The sequence below is a fragment of the Sturnus vulgaris genome, unplaced genomic scaffold (genome assembly GCF_052056855.1).
Source record: "Sturnus vulgaris isolate bStuVul1 unplaced genomic scaffold, bStuVul1.hap1 Scaffold_1083, whole genome shotgun sequence".
Taxonomy (NCBI): Eukaryota; Metazoa; Chordata; class Aves; order Passeriformes; family Sturnidae; genus Sturnus; species Sturnus vulgaris.
Window position 1 is genome coordinate 6299 of NW_028275990.1, and position 6298 is coordinate 12596.

Sequence of the window (6298 nt, forward strand, 5' to 3'; positions counted from 1 at the left end):
TTGAGCTAAAAGCCCCAGTTACCAGACTTACAGGCCTAATAGTTATCACCACACCACATTCCCTGGTTGCAGTATTTTTAACAGCAGTGCAGAACGCTACTGAAAATTATTTTTAGGTTGAATTGTTCTCTCCCCTCACTGCCTGTGTAGCTGTTAGAGGCTTCCAGGAGGCTGGGGAAGCAGACTGCTGGTTTCACTTCCAGACACGTCACTTCCATGGTCTGCTGGAGGGCACTTTGAAGCCCGTGGCCTTTTCTTGCTCTATTGTATCTGACAACTTTCCTCCCCCACGTCTGTTTTTTAGCGGGCAGCATTTTTGGAGGGCCAGTCAAAGACCTCAGGCTCCGAGAGAATTCGTCTGCTTTGCTCTGTTTATGTGTGCAACAGATGGGAGCAGCAACTAAGTCAAGTAGTAACTTCTGAGCTGCCCAGTTATCAGTAAACCAAAATATTCTTTTGTGACTCTCGCCAGACGAACATATCATCCTATCCGAGTCACACACTGCCCCTCTGGCATTTTCCAGTCAGACAAAGAATTCCTGGCCCCTTCCTTGCATGAACCTCAGCTCTCCACCTTGTTCCAGAAAGAGTTCTAGATCCAAGGCCCAGTGAGCCAGCTACCCTTTGCTGCCCTGAGCAGTATGGAAACAGCCAAGCCCCAGCCCTGCAGCCCTGCCTAACTCGCCTTTGCCTCCCAAACCTGAACCTTTTCCTTGGCTGTGGCATCCTCACTCATGCAATCCTGAAGACAAAAATCTGATTTGGCAGGTGAGGCCGTTTCTAACGCAAAAGCTTCACCAAGGTTTCTCTTCCAACTTCAGCCTTAAACAGTCCTGTCCTCCTCAGACAGCCCCCACCTCCAGCCTTTAGCTGTAAATACTTACTGCTTTATAGCTAATGCTTGCCACCCCTCAAAATTAAGTCTTTTGATATGCATTTACATCCCTCCCTAACCATGTCCTCATCACCCTTCCCAAACTCAGCCTCATCTCCAGGCCTAGAACCTCTCCCTAGGTGAGGGACTGTCCTCGGGTAGGAGTGCTGACAGACCTGTGCATGAGCCCAGCTGCAGAGCCCGTGCTAATCCCAGCCCAGCTCTAGCCTTTAAACCCACTGGGGCTTTGGTACTGGAGGCCCAGTTACAGTAACCCCTGTGGCCGTTCCGCTTCCAGGCCATCTGTGAGTTGTGATCCCCCACCCTACACCACTTTGGTGAGAAATGCATTCCTTTCTTACAATAAAGTTTTCATTTTATGTCTAAATTCAAGCATTCCGAGAAAACGTGTAGCAATTATATCAAGACAGACATGACAGGCACCAACATTAGTCTTTCATTACACACTTTTCACGCCTTCTCTCCACAGATTTCTTTGAGGCAACTCTGACTCCTTTTCTCACAGGCAGCTCCACACAGCACCGACTCCTCCTCTCCTCTGTACGACTGGCTAAACCCCAGCCTGTCCCTTCCCCAGCCACCTGAGCCTGTCTGTCCCACACACAGCATCCTCTCACCTTGTCCATCCCTTGCACGGCCACGTGTCCCTTCCTCCTCGCAGCACAGCCAGCAGGCTCCAGCCCACACTGCAGCAGGCTCTGCACCTCCAGCTGGAGCTGTGCTTAGTGAAACTGGCAGCCAGCTGACCCACGCTTTTATAACAACCAGCCTCACTGGGCAGGCAAGGCTGTTTCCACTCCTTGCTAGTCAGTACAGCTGTAACTCGTTGGCAACTAGTGCCTTCTGCACTATCCTTACAAACTATTCTCCTACAGAAATGGACCGGAATTCCGCGGGGATTTTCCGGGGATTCCGGGGGGATTTTCTGGGGATTCCGGGAGGATTTTGTCGGGAATTCCGGGGGGATTTTGTCGGGGATTCCGGGGGGAATTTCTGGGGGATTCCGGGGGGATTTTATCGGGGATTCTGGGCATATTTTCTCGCGGATTCCGGGGAGATTTTATCGGGGATTCCGGGGGGATTTTTCCCGGGAAATGCGGGGGGCTTTTTCCCCGCGATTCCAGGGGGATTTTCCAGGGGATTCCAGAGGGATTTTATCGGGGATACCTGGGGGATTTTCCAGGGGATTCCGGGGGGATTTTCCCGGGGATTCCGGGGGGATTTTCACTGGGATTCCGGGGCGATTTTCTCAGGGAATTCCGGGGGATTTTCTCGGGAATTCCGGGAGGATTTTCCCGAGTATTCCGGGGGGATTTTCCCGAGTATTCCGGGGGGATATTTTCGGGGAGTCCGGGGGGATTTTCCCGGGGATTCCGAGGGGATATTCCCGGGGAATTCCGGGGGGATTTTCTCCGCGATTCCGGGGGGATTTTCCAGGGGTTTCAGCGAGGAATTTCCCGGGGAATTCCCGGTGGATTTTCCAGGGGATTCCGGGTGGATTTTCTCGGGGATTCCGGGGGGATTTTCCCGAGTATTCCGGGGGGAATTTTTCGGGGAGTCCGGAGGGATTTTCCCGGGGTATCCGGGGTGATTTTACGAGGAATTCCGGGGGGATTTTCCCGAGTGTTCCGGGGGGATTTCCTCGGGGATTACGGGATGATTTTCTCGGGCAATTCCGGGGGATGTTCTCGGGTATTCCGGGGCCATTATCTCGGTGATTCCGGGGAGATTTTCTCGGGGATTCCGAGATTATTTTCCCGGGGAATTCATGGGGATTTTCCCGGGGATTCCGGGGGGATATTCGCGGGGATTCCGGGGGATTTTCTCGGAGATTCCGGGGGGATTTTCATGGGGATTCCGGGGTATTTTCTCCTGGATTCCGGGGAATTTTCCGTGGATTCCTGGGGGATTTTGCCGAGTATTTCGGGAGAATTTTCTCGGGGATTCCGGGGTGATTTTCCCGGGAAACTCCGGGGGATTTTCTCGGGGATTCCCGGGGGATTTCCCCGAGTATTCCGGGGGATTTTTTCGGGGAGTCCGGAGGGATTTTCCCGGGGATTCCGGGGGGATTTTACGAGGAATTCCGGGGGGGTTTTCTCGGCGATACCGGGGGGATATTCTCGGGGATTCCGGGATGATTTTCCCGGGGAATTCCAGGGGATTATTCCGGCGATTCCGGGGGGATTTTCTCGGCGATTGCGGGGGGATTTTCTCGGGGATTCCGGGGGGATTTTCCCGGGGAATTCTAGGGGATTTTCTCGGGGATTCCGGGGGGATTTTCCCGGGGAATTCCGGGGGGATTTTCTCGGGGAGTCCGGGGAGATTTGCCCGGGGATTCCGAGGGATTTTCAGGGGAATCCGGGGGGATTTTCTCGGGGATTCAGGGGGGTTTTTCTCGGGGATTCAGGGGGGATTTTCCAGGGGATTCCGGGGGGATTTTCTCGCGTATTCCCGGGGCATTTTCCTGGAGATTCCAGGGGGATTTTATCGGGGATTCCGGGGGGATTATCCAGGGGATTCCGGGGGGTTTTTCCAGGGGATTCCGGGCATATTTTCCCGAGTATTACGGGCGAATTTTCTCGGGGATTCCGGGGAGATTTTCTTGGGGATTCCGGGGGGGCTTTCACAGGGATTTCTGGGGGATTTTCGCGTGGATGCCGGGGGGATTTTCTCGCGGATTCCGGGGGCTATTTTCCCGGGGATTCCGGGGGAAATTTCTCGGGGAGTCCGGGGGATTTTCTAGGGGAATTCCGGGGGATTTTCTCGGGGATTCTGGGGGGATTTTCCCGGCGATTCCGGGTTGATTTTCCCGGGGACTCCGGGGGATTTTCTCGGGGATTTCTGGAGGATTTTCCCGGGGATTCCGGGCGGATTTTCTCGTGGATTCCGGGAGGATTTTCTCTTGGATTCCGGGAGGATTTTCAGGGGAATCCGGGGGGATTTTCTCGGGGATTCCGGGGGGATTTTCTCGGGGATTCCGGGGGGATTTTCTCGGGGATTCAGGGGGGATTTTCCACGGGATTCCGGGGGGATTTTCTCGGGGATTCCGGGGAGATTTTCTCACGTATTCCCGGGGCATTTTCCTGGAGATTCCAGGGGGATTTTATCGGGGATTCCGGGGGGATTATCCAGGGGATTCCGGGGGGATATTGCAGAGTATTCCGGGGGGATTTTCTGGGGGATTCCGGGGGGATTTTCTCGGGGATTCGTAGGGGATTTTCCAGGGGATTCCGGGGTGATTATCCCGGGGATTTTCCTGGGGGATTTTCCCGGGGATTCCGGGGGATTTTCTCGGGGATTCCGGGTTGATTTTCCCGGGGAATTCCGAGGGATTTTCTCGGGGATTCCGGGGGAATCTTCCAGGGGATTCGGGGCGGATTTTCTCGGGGATTCCGGGGAGATTATCCCGGGGATTTCGGGGAGATTTTCTGGGGGATTCCTGGGGGATTTTCTCGGGGATAGCGGACGGATTATCACGGGGATTCCGGGATGAGTTTCTCGGGGAATTCAGGGGGATTTTCCAGGGGATTCCGGGGGGATTTTCCCGGGGAATTCCGGGGGATTTTCTCGGGGATTCCGGGGGGTTTTTCCCGGGGATTCCCGGGGATTTTCTCTCGGATTTTTTCCCCAATTTTTCAAGCATTTTTTCCCGCAATTTTCCTGGATTTTTCCCAAATTTTCCCCATTTCTCACTGATTATTTTCCCCATTTCTCAATGATTTTTGCCCCAATTTATCAAAGATTTTTTTTCCCCATTTCTCACTGATGTTTTTCCCCATTTTCCCCCCATTTCTCACTGATTTTTATCCCCCATTTTTCAATGATTTTTCCCCATTTCTCTCTGATTTTTGCCCCATTTCACCATGATGTTTTCCCCATTTCTCACTGATTTTTCCGTTGATTTTTCATGGATTTTTCCACCCATTTTTCGTGGATTTTTTCCCCATTTTTCCCCATTTCTCACTGATTTTTTCCCCCATTTATCACTCCTTTTTCCCCATTTTTCCCCATTTCTCACTGATTTTTTCCGCCATTTTTCATTGATTTTTTCCGCCATTTTTCATGGATGTTTCCCCCAATTTTCATGGATATTTCCTGATTTTCCCCCCCATTTCTCACTGATATTTGCCCCCATTTCTCTCTGAATTATTCCCCCCATTTTTCATGCATTTTCCCGCCCATTAATCACTGATTTTTTCCCCATTTCTCACCGACTTTTCCCCCCATTTCTCACTGATTTTTATCCCCCACTTCTGACTGATTTTTCCCAATTTTTCGTTGATCTTTTTCCCCATTCCTCACCGATTTTTCCCCCATTTCTCTCTGATTTTTCCATCATTTTTCATGGGTTTTCCCCCCCATTTCTCACTGATTTTACCCCCTTTCTCACTGATTTTATTAATGTTTGTATTTCTATTTCTATTTCTATTTCTATTTATTATTATTGTTTTGCATGTTTATGTTTATGTTTATGTTTATGTTTATGTTTATGTTTATGTTTATATCTATGCAGGTTAACGTTTGTGCATGTTTATGTCTATGTTTATATTTATGCATATTTATTTTTATGCCGGCGAACGCGGGCAGGCGTTTTATGTAAACGCCTATCCGCCGGGGTCCTAGAGAGGCCGCCATCTTGAGCGTGTCGGGACTCTCAAAATGGCGGCTCGGGCGGCACCCCGGCTGACCTGCCAAAAATGGCGGCAGAAAGGGCGGGAAAAAATCAGGACCCCGGTGTGTAGGCATAAGATGCCTGATTACATCGCCGACGCCGATCCGCTCGCCGACAATTTTCCCGGACGTTTCAGAGCGTGCCGACAACGGCCGCGCGGTCCGCGGTGCCGCGGGCGTGAGGGCGCCGGCGGGCGCGGGCAGGCGTTTTATGTAAACGCCTATCCGCCGGGGTCCTAGAGAGGCCGCCATCTTGAGTGTGTCCGCACTCTCAAAATGGCGTCTCGGGCGGCACCCCGGCTGACCTGCCAAAAATGGCGGCAGAAAGGGCGGGAAAAAATCAGGACCCCGGTGTGTAGGCATAAGATGCCTGATTACATCGCCGACGCCGATCCGCTCGCCGACAATTTTCCCGGACGTGTCAGAGCGTGCCGACAACGGCCGCGCGGTCCCCGCTGCCGCGGGCGTGAGGGCGCCGGCGGGCGCGGGCAGGCGTTTTATGTAAACGCCTATCCGCCGGGGTCCTAGAGAGGCCGCCATCTTGAGTGTGTCCGCACTCTCAAAATGGCGTCTCGGGCGGCACCCCGGCTGACCTGCCAAAAATGGCGGCAGAAAGGGCGGGAAAAAATCAGGACCCCGGTGTGTAGGCATAAGATGCCTGATTACATCGCCGACGCCGATCCGCTCGCCGACAATTTTCCCGGACGTGTCAGAGCGTGCCGACAACGGCCG